Source organism: Salvia miltiorrhiza, chromosome 5 (assembly GCF_028751815.1).
Source record: "Salvia miltiorrhiza cultivar Shanhuang (shh) chromosome 5, IMPLAD_Smil_shh, whole genome shotgun sequence".
Taxonomy (NCBI): Eukaryota; Viridiplantae; Streptophyta; class Magnoliopsida; order Lamiales; family Lamiaceae; genus Salvia; species Salvia miltiorrhiza.
This window is the reverse complement of record NC_080391.1, coordinates 45,879,149-45,899,225: the sequence shown is the minus strand read 5'-3', so window position 1 is coordinate 45,899,225 and position 20,077 is coordinate 45,879,149. Positions and strand designations below refer to the sequence as shown.

At 35.5% G+C, this 20,077-nt stretch overlaps 1 long non-coding RNA gene across 1 annotated transcript; it reads left to right on the top strand.

The window, feature by feature from the left end:
* The first annotated feature begins 22 nt into the window (after positions 1-22).
* Positions 23-1,015, top strand: LOC131024536 (uncharacterized). The gene is made up of 2 exons (XR_009101898.1): positions 23-177; positions 741-1,015. It is a non-coding gene; the product is annotated as an uncharacterized LOC131024536 (long non-coding RNA).
* Positions 1,016-20,077: the final 19,062 nt, after the last annotated feature.

The window sequence follows — 20,077 nt, the reverse complement described above, 5'->3', positions numbered from 1 at the left end:
AAATATGAAAACCCGGCTAAGTGAATCATAGGATGATAAGCACTTCACTATGACTTAAGATTAGATTCGGGAGACCTATTAAGATTATAGATTTCTTGTAGGCTTTGTGGATCGTGAGGACTAGCACTGCTATACCAATTCAGAGTTAAGAATAAACGACAGGCTTTGCCTATTCAGGTGGGCTTATTTACCAAATGTATGGTTTAGCTATTGAGCTTAAATGTTTCAATGAAATAAAAACTGTTTATCCGATAAAATATTTTGTGCACTCTGCTCTGTTTAAAGCTCGCAACTATGAATCGATCGAGGTTCTCTCTTGACCTAACACGTTATTTGAGAATTGTGTACACCTCTTAGCTGACTCGGTGGGTTGATCTCCATTCGGGCACTAATCATGTATGAGGCGTTATAAGGGTGCTCGACGGGATGTGTTCCGGAGCATTGGGTCCCAAATGGGAACTTGACTGGGTTACGCCCTCAGTTCAAGTAAAGCAGGAGTAATGGATCCGTCGGTGGCTAAAAGGTCCGGGATCACAGCGAGTAACGGAAAGGGAGTGTGACAATTGCGCGCAATACAATAAAATGTTTTAACATGCTTAGAAGTTATTTCAATTTAAAACCTTCTAAGTCATGTCAAGTATAATTGGATAAACTGCTCTTATGATTATGAAATGTTTATAAAATGCTAGCCCACTAAGTACATTAGTACTTAGCCCAAAATTACTTTCAAATGTTTTCAGGTTGATTGGTCGGTGCTGACGGGGCAGAGCTGAGGCTAGGGTTCAACTCCGTATTTTGTCTTCCGCTGTTGCATTAGCTCTTATTTGTCTTATGTTTCTCTATCTTAAAAACTTTTATGTTAAATTCTAAATTATGTTTCTTATCGAGCTTAGACTCTCAACTCTAGCACTATGTTATTTAATATTGGTTATCAGAAGCATGAAACCAAACTTGTGATCCTAAGATTTAGAATGTTATTAATTGATTACTATCAGTTGATTTATGTCTTTCTTCACTCAAAGGGCGTTGCCCGACTTCTTATCCTATTATTTGAATTTCACAAGGTCATTCCCTTGTTCATTTCTATGATTTTAGTCGCACCCCGATTATAGTTTATTCCTTCAAGAATTGGGGTGTGACACACGACGATCCGACGTCGTTTCAAAATAAAGTCGAGAATCGACGTTTTTCGACGTCGACGAAAATCGAAAAGAAAACCATCAAAACGTAGGTAGAGATCTTACCTACTTAGATACGTGATCGAAAAGATGATCGGCGCTCGTCTCGGTGCTCAAATCGGAAGTCAAAAGCTCTAAGCTAATGTTTTCGTATATTTTCATATATCGATTCGTAAGACCAAGCTCCCTTATTTATAAGCGAAGAAGACAATTCTAAATTGTCTTGTCTTCCTTAGTCAACAATTACGACTAAGGAATTCACACTTGAACTGTCTTACTTAGTATTAGAATATATCAAATATATCCTAATCTAGTCCATAATATCTTTCAGTTTTGGTGGGGTAGCCTTAGATATTTAAGATATTAACCCGTTAGTCGTTAAATATCCCGTTTCGTCTCGTTTTAACGACTAATTACCCACATTCTTCGTTACTCACCCTCTTAACTCCTACTCACTTTCATTACACTCGTAATTCTATATAAATATAGAAAACGCAAGCTCGTTCTCGAAATTCTGATAAACGAGCTCGGTTCGTTTATCGAGAAATCCCGATTTACTATTCACTCGTCGTCCAAAAATAAAAACTTTCATTATTGGACTCGTATCGAAAAATTAAGAATATTTCTCGACGACATGCACGTAAGATTTTGAAAGTCGACAAAAAGACGAAATAGCAGTATTTTACTATTCATCGTCAAAAAGTCAAAATTTTGAAAAACGTCTTAACGGACTCAGATCTCACTTCCGAGTTCATCATTCTCATTCAAATAATTATCTCGAATTATTCAAATACTCAAACTCAAATACGGATATAAAATCTCACATCATTCTCACATCATCGAAAGAACATCTCAACATCTTAAAAAAAATAACAAGAAAACTTCATATAACTCCTCATCTCTTTACAAAGTAAATCAAACAAGGGATCTAAACCCTAATTACTCAAACTCAAGAAATTAAACACGTCATCAAAAGCTCGGGTATTACACACCCTCTCTTCATCTTTCTCCTCCTAATTTCAGGCCAATCCTGCCGCCTCACCGCTCCTGCCACCGCACGGTTCCGCCGTCGACTCCCACGGTACACTCTCGTTTTTAATAGACTTTTATTTATTTGTTTATTTATTTATTATTTATTTGTTTGATTAAAATTAACTTAACTCTAATTAATTTATAGGATGTTTAAAGTATGACTAATTGAAATTAATTTGCTAATTAGATTAATTTTGAATTGATTTAACTATAATTACTTTATATGATGTTTAAAGTATGATTAATTGAAATTTAAAAAATCGAGTTGTAAGTTCGACCACAAATGAATTAATAGTCTGTATCAAATTTTTATCTAACTAAAGCTTACGTGGATTGAAATTTGACAAAAATTCGAATGAAAATCATAAAAATTTAAAAAATCGAGTTGGAAGTCCGACCACAAATTCTGATCCACTTCAACTTTAATTGGTCAAAAAATTCGAGCTATTAAATGAACAATGTAGATAAATATTTACTATATTTATATATTTTAAAAAATCGATCAAAAAATAACCATAGGGTTTATATGGAATAAAGTTGTGGTCATTTCATTTTCCAAGAAATTAATACTCCCTATATCTCAACTAGCTTGCTAGATACAAGTAGGGGTGAGCAAAATACCCGAAATCCGAATATCCGATCCGATCCAATCCGAAATTTAAACTTTGGTTCGGATTAATCGGATCTTTGGATCGGATCGGATTGAATTTTAAGAAAATTTCGGATATTCGGATCGGATCGGATCAGTACTTTTCAAATCCGAACTAATCCGAAATCCGAATTGTATTTAATATATATATATATATATATATATATATATTGAATATGTTAATTTATATATATATAAATTTTGAATTATTGAATATGTTAAAAAGTAAAACCTAAACCCTAATTTCCTAACTAAATCAGCGCCGCACACACAGCCACAACTCCACTCCACCACCGCGTCTGACTCCCATCGCTCTCCAGCCTCCACCACCGCGCGTTCCGCGCCGACGCCGTCCCACCCCGCCGGCCACCACCCCACCTACTCTTCGCCTGCAATCCCCCACCACGCCACCTCCGCGCTTGCAATCCCCCAGAGCAGCTCGAAGCTCGAGCGCAGAGCGCCGCAGATCTGCGCCTCTCTTCCCGACGGCCGACGCCCTCCACCTCTGACCTCAGAGTTTCAGACGCCCTCCCCAGAGCACCTCATCGGCGCGTCATTCCTTCAGGCTGCAGGTAGGTTCGACTTTAGTTTTTAGTGAACCTCAAGAATGTTGAAAATTGATGCTTAATTATGACTTATGACTTATGACTTATGAGTTATGATTGTGTTCGAATTTTGTTGATGTGTTCGAATTTTTCAGCCTTATGAATTGGTGCAGTTGTTTCAATTTTGTTCGAATGAATTGGTGCAGCCTTATGAATTGTGTTCGAATTTTTCAGCCTTATGAATTGGTGCAGTTGTTTCAATTTTGTTAGAATGAATTGGTGTAGCCTTATGAATTGTGTTCGAATTTTTCAGCATAGATTCTTCAGTTGGATTTTCGGATTGTTAGGCGTATGTATTTCGGATTTCTTGTCATTTTGGATTTTCGGATTTTCGAATTTTGCTTATATTTCGGATTTTTTTCGGCTTGGATCGGATTTTATCCGAAAACTTCGGATTCGGATCAACGGATTATATGGTTCGGATTGGATTTTATTTTCTTCAAACTTCGGATTTTCGGATCGGATCGGATCAGGCAAAAATCCGATCCGTAATCCGAATGCTCACCCCTGGATACAAGATTTGAGAGTAATATCTGCTTACTATAGTTATAGGGAATAATATACTCCCTCTGTCTCGTCCAAGATGCTACATATTTCTTTTCGGGTCGTCCCAATGAAGATGTTACATTTCTATATTTGGCAAAAATAAGGAATTTTAAACACTTAATTAACACCCTATAATTTTTGAAAATCCTACATTTCTATATTTGGCCCAACTTCCTTCACGAATCGCACCCTATAATTTTTGAAAATCCGTATCCCCGTACCCGAATCGTATCGCTCCCGCCGCCGCCCCCTTGCACCTGTGCAACCTAGATTATTACACATTTAAAATATTAATCTACAATTCCTTAAATCCTGTGCCGAAAAACAAATGTAGCGTCTTGGCCGGGACGGAGGGAGTAATTTTTTTTACGTGAATCACTCATATACTAGTGTTTTATTAGAATATATATAATTGGTATACATTGTGCATTTGTTTACATGAAAAACCTTCTCATAAAATAAAGATGTAATGGTCTTATAAGTGTTTTATTAAAGTATGATAATATTCTACACCGTGCGAACGCCCACATAAAAAATCATGTAATAAAGATTTATGATAAATACATACTATAATATTATGGAATGGACCTTGCTATTTGGATCAATTTGATCCGGATCAACTTCAAAAATTAATTAGAGTTCAACATAAAAAGACATTTTTACCCTTTATGTATTTTTCATTTTAATATATTAATTAAATATGTATATATGTTATTGGGAACATTAATTTCATTAAATAACTTTGTAATTTCAATAAGAAGTTTGACTAGTTTATAATGTATTTTGTAAACACACATGAATCTATTTATTTTGATGACATACATGAATGTATTATTATTATTATTATTATTATTATTATTATTATTATTATTATTATTATTATTATTATTATTATTATTATTATTATTATTATTATTTGTGTTAATTAAGATGCTTTACTTTAATTTATTTTAAAGCTAAGAATTAACATACAAATTTGATTGGAAGAGTTGCAAATTCGAAGTTTGATTTTTAAATACAAGTGACTGATCTCTTCATGCCATACTATTGCGCGAAAAAAAAAAAAAAAAAATCTTCCTTCTACCACCTTTATTCTCGGTATAGAATAAGAAAAAGTAACTAGTACCACTCTTTCATACCACCTTAATTCATAATTTTTTATTTATTAACAATAAATAAAGAGTCAAAAAATTTAAAAATATGTTACGTATATAAAATAAAAATAAATTCGTGTAAATCAAATTGTCACCTCCTCTACAATTGCTACAATTGAAATATATATTTATCTTATTCACTAATATATATGAATAACGACTTACATCTAGTGATTGTCAACATAATTTAAAATATATATTTCTTGAAGTTTTCTCTTAATAATTTAAAATATGTTAATGCATTCAAAAGTTTTCTCTTAAAATATAAGAATAATGACTTACCTATAGTGATTGTATTAGTGTTGGGAATCTTGTGGAATATCCTAACCCTTGTTTGATGATATCAAAATTCATAGGACTTATATGTAATAGACTAGAATCGTTTTGAACTCAAGTGTTAGAGTTCGTTTCTAGTTTAGTTGCGGTGTCGAAGACTGAAGACTGAAGACTGAAGAACGAAGACTGAAGACTGAAGACTGCAGTTACCAACTGAAGTATCAATTGAAGAATCAGTTGAAGAGTGATTATTTAATACGCGCAAAGGACTGATACTAAAGTCAAGTATCAGTTGAACATTCCTCCTATGACTGATCTTCCAACGTTCAGAGGAAGCCACGTACGCACAAGTACAGACGCATTAAATGCAGAGATCTCAGAATATCTTATCTCTGCAGAGGTCATTCCTATCTGGTGGTTACTTTTCAGAGATGTCACATCTCCTGTCCATCAAAGAGAGCCGTTTCCACACAGACAAGGAACCTCGAAGATTGAAGCCTCAGCCCAAATTCGAATTGCTCTCCAACGGAAGAAATCTTGAGGACGATTTACGCCAACGGATCTATTCAAGAGTTCTCCTACAAATAGCGCTCGAGGATCACTTCAACCTTGACCGATTCAACGACATAAGCTGAAGTTCTGCCGAAATTGCTACTCAGCCTAAAGCTTAACCGCCCCAAAGCTTGAATCGAAGAAGAGAATTCCAAAGCCAAAATCAGTCACTGCTGATTACATACATTCTCTTAGACCCTAGGTATCTGTTTACCCAGAAGCCAAAGGTCAAACTTGCTTCAAAGAACTTGTTCTTTGTAAGTATAGTTGGCACTCGTTCAAACCTCCCCCCCCATAAGAGTGTTTGAGTGGTTCGGAGTTCAGGAAGGTACTCTGAACTCTGAGTGAAAAGTCTGAGCACGAGGTGTGCTTAGCAGGGAAATCCTACGCGAGGTGTGTGGGTGCTGAAGAAGGATTTTCTTCAGTTTACGGTTGTGTGCACCAGGCAAGCACACGGGTATGGTTTGCAGTGCACCAGTGAAGCACTTGCGGAGTGGATTGTTGGTCTGATCAACCAGCCGTGGATGTAGGAAAGGGTTTTTCCGAACCACGTAAAAGTCTCTATGTTGTTTACAGCTTTCAGTTTTACATTCTTACTTGTGCTATTTCTATTGATAAAACTGAACACTGACTAACAGCAAAGAGAAACCTTAATCCAACTATCTGCTCCACCGAGGCTATTACAAAACGAAGTTTAATTTCCGCTGCGTATGATATCAATCTGACTGAACTATCCTCTGATAGTAAGGAAGAGTGATATCATCTCTATCTTAGCAAACACGATTGAAGCCCTTACTTGGATCAGTTAAGTTCCAGCAACTTAACTGATAACTCATTACTGAAGAGCTTTCAGTATCAGTCGTCAACCCTGTTGGTCAAAACTGATTTCAGTAAAACATGAGTCCTTGTTTGCATGTAAAGTTTCGTTTTGATCTCTGACTGAGATCCCTCTGATTGAGGTCAGTAGATTATTGTAAAAATAGCCTATAGGTGTATTCCCCCCCCATACACCTATTCGAGACCCCCCGGACCTAACAATTAGTTTTGTATTTTTTAATATCATAACTTGACGAAAATAAACTATACTTTATTAAATATAAATAATTTATAATTATTAATATTTGTTAACTATAAATAAAGACTACACTATTTTGTCAATGGCAGAGGGTTCAAGATTTCGTACATCGTCCTTGCATATATAACACATGCACACATGAGTCGATCCACTGACTTTAAGATTGGATGAGAAACGTCTTATCAATTGAACTGCGTTTCATTATAATTTATATACTATTTTTTTAAAGAATTACTTTTATATTTTTTATTTATGTAATCTCTCAAAAATATAATATATATTTATTTAAAAATAATTAATTTCTAAATTTTTAAATTTTTTAAACATCTAATCAAGTGTCAAAATTTTTGTAGTAGCACAGTCGTTCTTGAATATATAAACGAGTTTTTGGATTTCACAACACAAGAACCTATTATTCGATCAACAATTGAAGTAAGACAGGAACATTTAATTAGATTGAATTGCGCTTTATTATCATATATATATGATTTCTTTACAAGAATATATATATATATATATATATATATATATATATATATGTATAGATATCTATATATATAACTATATATATAAATGGTGTATACTTTTAAACTTATTTTTTCATGGATAAATTTATAAATTATATAGATAGTTATCTTCCAAATATATTCACCAAAACTAATCAAATATAGTAAAAATATTCTATGATTGAGAGTGAATAAATTATAATTGGCACTTAACAATTATACTTAAAATTAGTAAACTCAATGTAACACCCTGATTTTTTCATAAAATAATGTTAGATTATTTTCTAGAATATTTGGTGGAATTTGAAGGAATTTAGGATTTATTTGAACTTAAAATAAATTAGATCTTAAGATAATGTGGCGTTACTCATTTCTCATTATATTTAAAATTTGCACTGATATTTCATTGAGCATTTCATGAAATGAGCTCAACTACATTGTATTACTATATTATTCTTACATGCACTTGAATTTATATTTATCTAATAGCTATTATAGAGTACAAATAGAATTGTATATATAGATATTTACGAGAAAGATCTATGGAAAAGTAAATGTTTGTAAGGAAATGAGAAGCAATCTCAGTCGTTGATCATATTTAATCTAATGGTCAGCTTTCGTTCGTTTAACGTTCAACGAGAATTGTGTTGAACTTATACAGAGTTCAAACCCCCAAACCCCAAACGTTCAACAAAATTATTGGTATGTTCAACCGCATGTTCATGACATGTTCAATGCTTCTCAATTCTCTACTTATATATCATTCTCCATGGAACTTATATATATATATAGAGAAGGGTTAAAATAAGAGCATTTCTTACGATATAAAATAAGAATCACTTTCAGCCCTTAGATCATCAAGATCTACGGTTGATTCGTAATCCTGTTAGATGGATTTATGGTCCTGAGTTCGAATCCCAAAGGTAGCAAAAATTTATTTTTCACAAATCATACATTTATACACTGAATTCATACGTGTTCTACATAAAATTCATACATTAAAAATTGCTCTTATTTCTTATTTTAAGATGTTCTCTCACGTTAGCCCACCCCTATATATATATATATATATATATATATATATATATATATATATATATATATATATATATATAGGCTAAGGTTCAATGAAGAAGGTCTAAATGTAAAAAAGAAGAGAGAAGTAATCTCATCCCTTCAAATTCAATCATCGGACGTTCCATAGTTTATCAAGACATTAACTCTATTTTTGGACGAAAAGGTCATAATTGTAATTGAATTTTAAATGATAACTGCCGAATGTATAATTATACGCTATTTAAGAGATTCTGTTCCATTTATATTTGGTAAATATTAACTCAACAAGCACAGCATTAAAAAAATTAATTTATTAAAAAAAAAACAATCTATTCCATTAAACATTGCAATCAGTATGTTAATTTGAACATCCAATATAACATTTGATTCTCAAGAATAATTTGTGATGTTCAATAATATGTGGTGTAAAGTTCAGAATGAATCATCATATAAGTTCATCATTATACATATCTCTTTTTGATTTTTGAAAGTTATGATGCACTTTTTATTATATAATCAATTTAAACCAAGAAATATAATTTAATTAAATCAAACAGACGTACATAATTAGTTATTTTCAATGGAAAATGTAGCATCTCAACATAGTTATCTCAAACCCATCGAATTTTAAAGTATGCTTCGTGGTTTCCTTATAAAATTTTATTATTATAATAAAATGTACCTAATTATTAGGTACATTTTATTATTATTATTATAATTATAATAATAATAATAATAATAATAATAATAATTATTATTATTATTATTATTATTATTATTATTATGAATTTTGAATATGAAATGTCGAGTTTTGGTGAATAAAACTCTGGATTTTTGGCTAACAATATTTGGGGAAGAGGAGTGGTTCATTAAATTTACAAGGATGTTCATGAAATTATAGACCATATGCATTTTGCAAGTTCGCAAGTTCATTAAAAAGAATAGTGAACACAAACTGTGAGAAAGATAATTTTGTGGGATTTGATTTTACCACAGATTATGGGAGAAAATAAATATATTTTTTTAAAACATCGTACTATGTTATTACAAAAAAAATAAAATTGACTTTTGGGCAAATAAGCTACTAAAATTCTGTGAATCCTTGACAACTACAAATCGTACTATGGTATTTACTTATTAGTTTATGGGTTGTTTTGACTTTCTGGGATCGATTTTGAAGGCATGTTCATAAAATTGTAAACCTTGTTCATGTTAAATCTTTGATAGTTTCAAGAGATTTAGAGCATAAGGTTATCCATATATCACTAATATGTGTTGTTATTGTTCATGAAATTTATAAGGATGTTCATGAAACTATAGTTCATGTGCATTTTCAAGTTCCCAAGTTCATTAAAAAGAATTACAATTATCATGAATTTTGAATATGAAATGTCGACTTTTGGTGAATAAAACTCTGGGTTTTTGGCTAAAAATATTTGGGGAAGAGGAGTGGTTCATTAAATTTATAAGGATGTTCATGAAATTATAGACCATATGCATTTTGCAAGTTCGCGAGTTCATTAAAAAGAATAGTGAACACAAACTGGGAGAAAGATAATTTTGCGAGATTTGATTTTACCACAGATTGTGGGAGAAAATAAATATATTTTTTTTAAACATCGTACTATGTTATTACAAAAAAATAAAATTGACTTTTGGGCAAATAAGCAACTAAAATTCTGTGAATCCTTGACAACTACAAATCGTACTATGGTATTTACTTATTAGTTTATGGCACATCATAAATTATATTCATGAATATATTTATGATGTGTAATTGATATATTATTTATCGAACACGAATAATAACATATAGACATATATGATTAATTCTCCAGTTATATGTTCCATGAAGAAATATATATTAGTATATAATGGATAAATATTGAACATGGCAGTAGAAACTGTTGAACATATCAATAATATGGGGGTTTTAGGCATTCGAACAATATATAAGTTCAATAAAATTCTCGTTGAATGTTGAAACGAACGCTTCCCGTTAGATTAGATAAGATCAACGGTTTAGATTTCTTATCTTTTCTTTGCAAAAAAATTCTTTTCCATTGAACCTTCTACAGTTGTAACATTATGAACACACAAAAACTTATTAAGATAGATTACACTGTCCAATGAACAATATGATGAATACTAAATCAATAAATGTAATCTAAATATTCGCTAATCATAAGCTATAACGTTGAACATATTTCTCGTGATTAAGTTACATAAAGCACGTATCACTCGAAAATAAATATATATTTAGTGAAGTCCAATATATCGAACATAAATATAATTCACATAAATCACAACCCGTTCGAAAATAAATCACTATCGAACGTATCGCACATATCAATCGAAAATAAATATGCCAGCATTAATCGTTGAACATATATACTCATTAATTATTCGTTCATATGAAGGTTTGGGTCCAAAGTTCGTCGACGGGAATCAAGACTCTCAAAAACTTCTTACAAAATCCTTCAACAATATCAGCAAAGAATAAGTTGAATTCTATAGCAAAATAATCTTTAAATAAAAAGTGATGAATGGTTCGGCGGGATTTAGTCATGATTATCACGAATTTAATCATCTACAAGAATGGGAAGTGAGGATTTCGCGGGATATGATATCCCGACTGAGTTTGATGAATTTCGTTTTTACAGATTTGACCTTTTTAATATAAATCATAATTGTTTGGGGTTATTTAATTAGAATAAAATTAGCACAGTGATATAATCCTATTCGTCCATTTCGCACAGATTGATGGTTGAGATTCATTCCTCTTTCTTCGTCTAAGGAGTGCTTTATTATGGAATGCAACCCTATATATATATATATATATATATATATATATATATATATATATATATATATATATATATATACTCATATTCTTCGTAATTATTCATAATTTCTTTGGAGATTACAATAGGCTCAATCTCACACAAATTTTTTCTCATATTAATTTTTTTTTTACTTATAGAAAATATTCAAATTTTATTACGTATGTGATATACATATACATATGCATAATCCAAACTGAAAAATTAACCGATATCATGATAATAATATATAAGTATTTTGATTTTTAAATTGAAATATGTTTTATAGTGAGTGGGGGTGTTCAAATAAAAATATGTTATAAAATAATATTACTAATATGCCTGATGATTAGCTCGTTAATCTTCACATTTCACACCTAATGATGAGTATCAAAATTCCTATGTTTTTTATTCTTAAAAACAATCCTCAACACTAAAACAAGGAGTCACCTAAATTATAAAGTGAGACATTGTGAAAGTGGCGATTTTTTTATTTTTTATTTTTTATTTTAATTATGAAAGAAACGAAATATAAGAGGTTTACTATGTTCAATGAATTCACTTAATTACATAGATTTAAGGAGATGAAACATTTAATTTTATGTTCATGTATTTAATTTATGGCCTAGAAAAATGAAAAGACATTGAATTTATATTCATAGTATATTAAATATAGTATTTTAAAATAATAAACTTTAATTAGGGACATTTAAGGTACAACATATTTTCAGTAAAAAAAATATGACTTTTGTACCCCTACTGATCCGGATCAATTTGATCCGTAGAGATTTATCCTTATGGAATATAATAACTAGAAGCTCCGAATTGTCATTGTTAAAGAATGTAGCAAATCTGTGTAAAAGAATGAAAGGAATCTCACGGGCCATAACCTCGAACTACTCTTTACATTAAGAGCTATATGTCATTTTCTGGATAAGATTTTTCCTTTCAGTTTCTTGTGTTATTAAAAAGGACAAATATTCTCTCAAAAATTTTATTAACATAATTAATAATAAGGACAAATGGGAAGGACCACATGTGAGAAATTCTTGAAGGTCATGAACTGTGGTGGTTGAACGTGATTAAGCAAAAGAAAATTTTATTTCTCAAGATTAAGACTGTTCAATTTGTCAAAACTATATTATATCTCATTAAATACATAAACACGTAAACTATATTTCTTACAATGACACTACAAGTGGAATTGCACATGGGATCCTGAATTCCATTTTTTTTTTGTTTTTTTACTTTCAATTTATTGTGTTCTAGTTTAATTTTAAAAAGGGGTATTGGCCAATAAATACATTAACTTTCCCAATTTTCTAGAATATAACATCACTTTTAGTTTTTGCTCCATAATACACCACTTTTATGATTCTTCTAGTTTCTCCCATGACTATTTTCTGAAATTCTAAAACTACCCCAAAATAATCAAAATTGCAGAATAACCCCAACATATACAAACCAAGACAAAATACCTTTATTATGATTTTTAAAACAGTTTAATAATTAATCAGGCCCAACATGCTTCCGTAACACTTCGAAATAAATCTTAAATTTAACCAACATTATACCTTTGTCGACTGGTCTTCTTCAGGAATCGGTCTTGTTGCGTTTTACGGCTCGTCTGCCCACCCGGCACGCACCAACCACACACTCGCAAGAGATGGTTGCAACCCTTTTCCTTCACTAAGTGCCGACTAAATAATATGTTGGAAAAATAAAGAAAATATTTTTACTCAACCCGGAATAGTTGGACAAAAACTAAGCGTTTATAGAGGAATTATATAAAAATTAATTTATTTCATATTATAATCCCCAACGGAGGAGACTAACTTGTTTTAGCTACTCATGGTAGCCAATACTTGTGTACATAAAAATAAAAAGGAACTAAAACTAAAACGAAAAACTTTGAAAACTAAAATTTAAAATACAAAGATAATTTTTTTTCTAGAGAGAGGAAGTGTTGTGTGAAAATGTTGTGATTTTCGGATGCCCTTCTTCTCTCCAGCTCTCGTGATTTTATAGAGGTCTGATACCCTCTATTATTGCTTGGTGGTTGGCCTCGGATGCTATCTTTGTGGCCAGCTTGCTTGAAATTGACAGCCACCTTCTTTTGTTGGCCATTCTTGCTGACACTTGTTGGTGTTGTCACATGTGCTGGGCCCTTGCTTTATCGCTTTGTGATAATGCTGGTAGGGGCCGGCTGCTTTCTTTCCACTCACATTTGTCCTGGAGCGCTGAGTGGTCTTCCTGTTATTCCACCCACTTTTGTCGTTTCTTTTGTGGGTGCGATCCTTGCTGTGAATCACATGATTCACTCTGCTCTGTCGGCCACCTTACTTTTTTGGTGCCCGAGGGGTCCTCCCCTTTGGAGTCTGATGCTTGTCGTGTTCATCAGACCGGAACCTCCTTCTGTCAGGTTTCGGGAAGAAACCTTTTCCGAATTCTGGCTCCTTCTGCGACGAACATTGATCGCAGATTTTCTCGATCCATTGGCCCGAATGAGCCATGTTGCAGAATTTGCGACGAGTCTCTTTGCTCCCCGCAATCTTGTTATCCCATATTGTTTGCCTCTTTTTCTCGAAAGATTTTTCGGCAAACTCGGTTGTTGTTCCCGTCATCGTGTTAACCAGGAACGTTCCCAGATCTGAACTCTGAAAGAATTTAAACCTGGACTTCATTTTGTCCATCTCTGTGAGACAGACCCAAAGACCCCATGCTCGTCTCGTGGAGATTTGATCCTCCGTAAATGTTGAGGCGATTGGGACTTGAAAATCAGGAACTTTGATCCGGTTCAAGGCTCCTGTATCTGGTCTCCGAAGTTTGATGAAATGGAAGGCTTCGTAGACTCCTTTTCCAACAGGTTCTGGTGCTGCGCTGAAGAAGTACAGTTCCAGAACATCTCCCCTTTTAAGGGACTCGTTGTTCTCCCAGGCTTCAAACACCGTTCTCTGGATCCACTTGGGTAGACCCTTGATTTCGTTGAAGGCTGGAGAGGTGGTATAAACTGAGGCCAAAGCCCCAAACTCATACCATTCCTTGATGTGATTTGGATTGGCTCCTGGAGTTGTCCAAATCCTAGGGTATCTCCCTGCAACATCAACCCGGCAATTTCCCGGATTAATGCCCTTTCTCGTGATGAGTTTCTCCCATCTGTCTTGATAAATCTGCCAAGAAGGAGAAATATCAATAAAATTAGTATCAACCTTAAGTTGGCCAGTCATCGGCCTAAGATTGATCTCTCCCTCTTTTTCCCCAGAGGTGGAGGGTTGACATGTTGATTCAGGGAGTGACCCCTTAACAACATCTTTTCCTCGAGCGTCCGGCTGTAAAGCCATTTTCTCAGGACTTGTGCTAGGGGTACTTGAATCCCCTGCTACAGGTAATCCGCCCTGTACGGAAAGCATTGCTTTAGCCCGGTTTTCACGGACAACGCGCAAGAGCGGCTTGCTGAGTACTTCCTGAAGATTGAACATCTTCATGAAGCAATCATCGATTTGGTTGGATACTTGGGCTTCGTCAGCCGCTTGTATCTTTCCAGCTTGTTTAGTGTGTAGTACACACTTCTGCCATTCTTGTTGTAGCAGCTCTAGACTTGCAAAGAGCTGCCCCTGTATTGCCTCGATGGCCTCCACTTCAGGGAGCTCCATCCCTTGTAAGGAAATCTGCAAGAACATTCTGATCAGATTTCAAAACGACAATATCATAATCATAATATTGACATTCGGCTTGCCATCTAAGCAGTCTAGATTTTTCAGGCTTAGATTCAATCTTTTTTGTTAAGAAAGCTTTAACGTTAGTGTTATCTACTTTCAAAACAAATTTCTTAGCAAGTAAGAAAAGAGGCCATTTTTTAAACGCCTTTCGCACTGCAAAGAATTCCTTTTCGTTGATGTGCCATCGCACAGCTTCGTCGTCGGAGAAAAGACCGCTACAGTATCTGCAAGGTTCTTCTCCATAGGGGGTGATCTTTGTAAGCACTGCTGCCCACCAGTAATCACTCGCGTCGGTGTAGAGGACCAAATCATCCTCGTCTTGTGGTATTGAAAGCTTCGGGAGATTTTTGCAAATCTCTTTCAACCTCTTCATACCCTCCCGATGTTCTTCTTTCCATATGAATGGAACCTCTTTCTTCAGTAAAGGACTGAAGATTTTCCTGTGCTCTGCAAGATTTTTGATAAACATTCCTGCAAAGTTAACAACTCCTAGAAAGCTTTGGAGCTGCTTCTTTTCTTTGAGATTCTCCGGAAATCCCTGGACTTTTTCCACAATATGATTTTGTAGAATTATCCCAGATTCATCGATCTCAATTCCCAGAAATTCCATCTTCTGGGTGGCTATGACTGCCTTCTTTTCTGACAGCACTAGTCCTTCTTGTTGACAGACATCCGCAAAGATCTCCAGATGCTTGACATGTTCATGAATGTTTTTTGATGCAATGAGGATGTCATCAATATAAACAAACATAAACGAAGAATAATCTTTGAAGAGATTATCCATCTTCCTTTGGAATATCTGAGGCGCGTTGGCTAGCCCCATTGGCATGACATTCCATACATAATGTCCTTGTGGAGTTGAGAAGGCTGTGAACTTCTTACTCTCTTCCTCCATGCGAATCTGGTAAAAACCTGATTTGCAATCGAACTTTGAGAATACCCTTGCACTTCGGATGCAGTTAATGAGGTGTTCTCTGCTTGGGATAAAATATCCATCAAACTCAAGAATGTCATTAATCCCTTTGTAATTAATGACCAATCTTGGTTTTCCTCGCTTGATTTCCCCATGATTTCTCACCAGAAATCCCGGACTGCTGTAGGGTGATCTTCCTCCTTCGATTAGTTTTAAATCAAGGTGTTCCTTGATTATACTCATCATATCCTGTTGATCTTGAGGATTCATCAGGATAGGTTTGAACCTTACGAACTCATACTCCTTTCCAGTTTTAACTTTCAAGGTTGCTCTGAGCTGGTTCTTGTCCCACCATGCCAAAGGATCCTCGTGGTAACACTTCTGGATTCTCCTTTTGACGTCGGCAATAGACACCTGTTCTTCTTCCCTAATATCTTGGTGTGATATCAGGGATACTTTGAGGATTTGAATTTCTTCCTTAGAAAGATTTGGGAATCCTTCAGTTCTGCATTTGAGCAAAACTTCTCCGAATCTCCTTTGATCCTTCATTTGAGGTCTCCGGAGTCTGCCATCATCACCACGCTTGCTGCGAAATTTGATTGGCATCGAGCGATGAAAAGCTCCATTGAGCCTTTGCACAATGATTTTGTGGTCACAATTGGTTGTGAACACTAACCTCCTGGCCTCATTGTCTTGTATATACCGCTTAAAGCTTTGCAGAAAATTATTTCCGAATAATATATCTGCTCCGGTATCATGGAAATAAATTGGTGGAGTTTTGACCTTGTACCAAGGTGTCTGTCCTGCTCCGCCGATCAATATTTTCGTCTGTTTTACTCCCTTTGATAAGAGTAAAATTTTCTTGGAGAAATCCCTTCCTGCAATTCGAGGTAGATCTTCTTCCACTTCTGTCGGAAAGACTCCTCGCTTTGCTGTACAGATTCCTGCTCCTGAATCCACATAAGCAGCAAAATATTCTGCTTTGTATTTCTCGTATAACATCCCTACAGAGATGTATATTGAGAATGGGCTGGTCATTGGATCGTCACTTTTTGGCGTCCAATGGTGATCTCCATTTCTCCACTAATATCTTCGGCCGGAACCAGCTGGATTTCCACCTGGTTGCTTGTGATCTCAATTGGAAGCGTCGTTTCTTGGCTTGTGACGCCAAAATAGACATGATGCTTCCTCTTGGTTGGAATCAAGCTATTTAAAACTCGATTCAATCTTTCATTGGAAAACCCTTGATAGGTTTGAACCTCTTCGGTTTCCTTCTTGAGTTTTTTCACGAGCTGCTTCACCACTTCCTTTTGTGGAATCAAGAAATGGCTAGTAAATCCATTCTGATCCTCCTGCTGGGAGTGATAAACCTCGTGCTCTTCTTTAGTCTGACTCGTCTCCGGTTGATCCATCGGTCATCTCCGAATCCTCAGAACTAAAAACCTCTTCTTGCTCATATATACTCTCATCAGAGGATATATCTTCGAATTGATACACGGGTATCAATTTCTGGTGGTAGATAGCATCTTCGATATCCGGTGTGGATTCGAATCTCCTTATCTGCCTTTTCTCGTTGTCTGGGCAATTAGTTGAAATATGCCCCTTTGCACCGCACGACCAGCAGTTGCAATCTTTGAAACTTTCATTTGATTTGGCCTGAGTGCGCCTGAAAGTTTTTCTAGCCGGGATTCTCTTTTGATTTGAGAATCGGTTTCTTGAAGGTCCGCTCCGTTGGCCTGACTTGTAAGAGCGTGCCTTCTGTCTGGTCCACATAGTTCTTGGCTTCCAAGAACTCCTTCTGGACTTTCTTTCATAGGGTTGGTACCTATGTTTCTTTCGGCTTTTCCTTTGATACAGCAACTCAGCACCAATCTCTGTTGGAAGATCAATGTTGTCGCACATCAATGGAGATTTCTTGTTGAGTCTTCTCAATCTCTTAAGATTCCTCTGGTCCGCCGCCTTTTGGCACCATTCGGACAGCTTCTTGTGAACATAAGACATCCTTCTCGAAGCACTGTCCAGTGGATATCCTCCTGGTGAAACATACTCATTGATGAGCATTTCCCTCCATGGACTTGGAAGCTTTGGAAAGAAAAGATCCATGGCCGTCTGATCTTCCACTTCCCCCATATGGACATATAGGGTATACAGACGCAGAAATTCATTGAGAGCTTTGGGCTCTAGCACCATCAATCTTAGATTGTAAAGTGCCTGTTGATACTTCTTGCGCTTCTCCTCTGCGGATCCTTCGAAAAAACCCATTCCCAAGAAATGGATTTTGATCTGCTTAGTAATTTCCTTTATGACGTCATATAAGGACGTGCTACTAAACATTTCTTCCCTGGTTGGAACTTTAAGTCCTTCCCAGTATAGTTTTGCCATGCCTGCTAAGCTTGCTTCGAAGACTCTGGCAAATTCTTTTTTATCGTAATCAATTGTGGCAATCACGACTTTTAGTGATGAAGCCCATTCGTCGATGAGATCCTCCCATTCTTTGAAACTGGCTTCGTCAAGGTTGAGAATCAATCCGTATGGATGGATTGGTTCTAGTGTGACCTTTCCTACAGGAGTATCCTGCATCTTAGGCCTCCGTCGTTTGGTTCGTTGGAACTGGCTCGCATCATCTTGAGCCGATCCCTTTGTCGACGTTTCTTCTTGAGGCTCCCTTTTGGGAACTTCATCTCCTTGGTTCATCTTTAGATCCACCATATTGAGGTTAGCAAAAGATTCTGCTAATTCTTGTAGATCTTCTAATCCGATCCTGTCAAGGCTATCCATGATATTTGCCTTTCATGATTCGGATTATATCCTCCGGCAGCAACTCTTTGGGTGTTGCATCGAATAGAGATGTAGACGTCGGGTCTTTAGACCATTGATTCCGAATTTTTCCGGAACATGGTTTTCGCCTTTCGATCTCCTCCATTCTTTTCTGGATATCACGCAAGATGGTTAATATTTCATCTTGTTTGAGTGATATTCTGCTCAGCACCATCGGTAGATCGTATAGCTTGACGCCATAATATTCCACCGTCTTTTGGATCTCCCGCAAGTTGTCGTTGTCGGAAGAGCTTGGCTCGATCTTTTGGTAGCCTGGATGGACTACTCCTGCTTTGTCTTTTGGTTCCATTAGTCGTGTGACCAATGGGCCTCGTCTCTCCTTTGTTCAATGGCCATTCTAGCAGTGGCCATTCTCATGAGTTGCTCATGATAACCTTGGATGCTCGCGATGATATCGCGAATCAGCTCGATATCTTCTCCTCGTCGTAGGTTGTTAACGAGGACTCGATTGTTCCATCTGAGATCGCTTATGAAGTGATCGGTTTCTATCTCCAGATTTTGGAGAGAGTTCCTGTAGTGTACACATCTCGGACACTCGTCCGGATCCATAAACTTAAATTGGAGTCTCCTCCCACATGGGTTAATAATAAAATAAACTAAAAATTATATAATTCCTCTATAAAAACCCGCTCTGATACCATTTTAACGGCCCGTCTCTGGATCGAGAGGTTCCCATCAAAAGCACCTATCAGTTTGCCATCCCAATGCACCAACCCAGAGCACGAGTGTTTATCAAATGTGATGGGCTCGAAAATTCGATTTGGGTGACTTACAAGGGACACCTCCTACGGAGAGCTACGCTTCGGGAACGACCTCACGCGGTAGAGGCTCGGAGTTTTTTATAGGCTCTGATACAATTTTAAACAAGGATCTTTTAAACTGTTTTTTGCTCGAAAGTACGTGGCGTTGTCTCACAGTCCAGACCCAGATTACCAGGTAATCTATCGGGCACGAGGAAAGTTTCCAGCCGATATACCATTCAAGCCTAATCTTATACATGTTTTAGGTATAAATTGTCTTTTAGTCAAAAGTTTTAGGGGTCAAAGTACAAAGAATTTTATAATGGGGTTATTTTTGAATATTCCAAACTTTGGCCATGGGAGATTCCAGAAAAAATTGAAAGGTGATGAATTATGGGGCAAAATCTAAAGGTGGT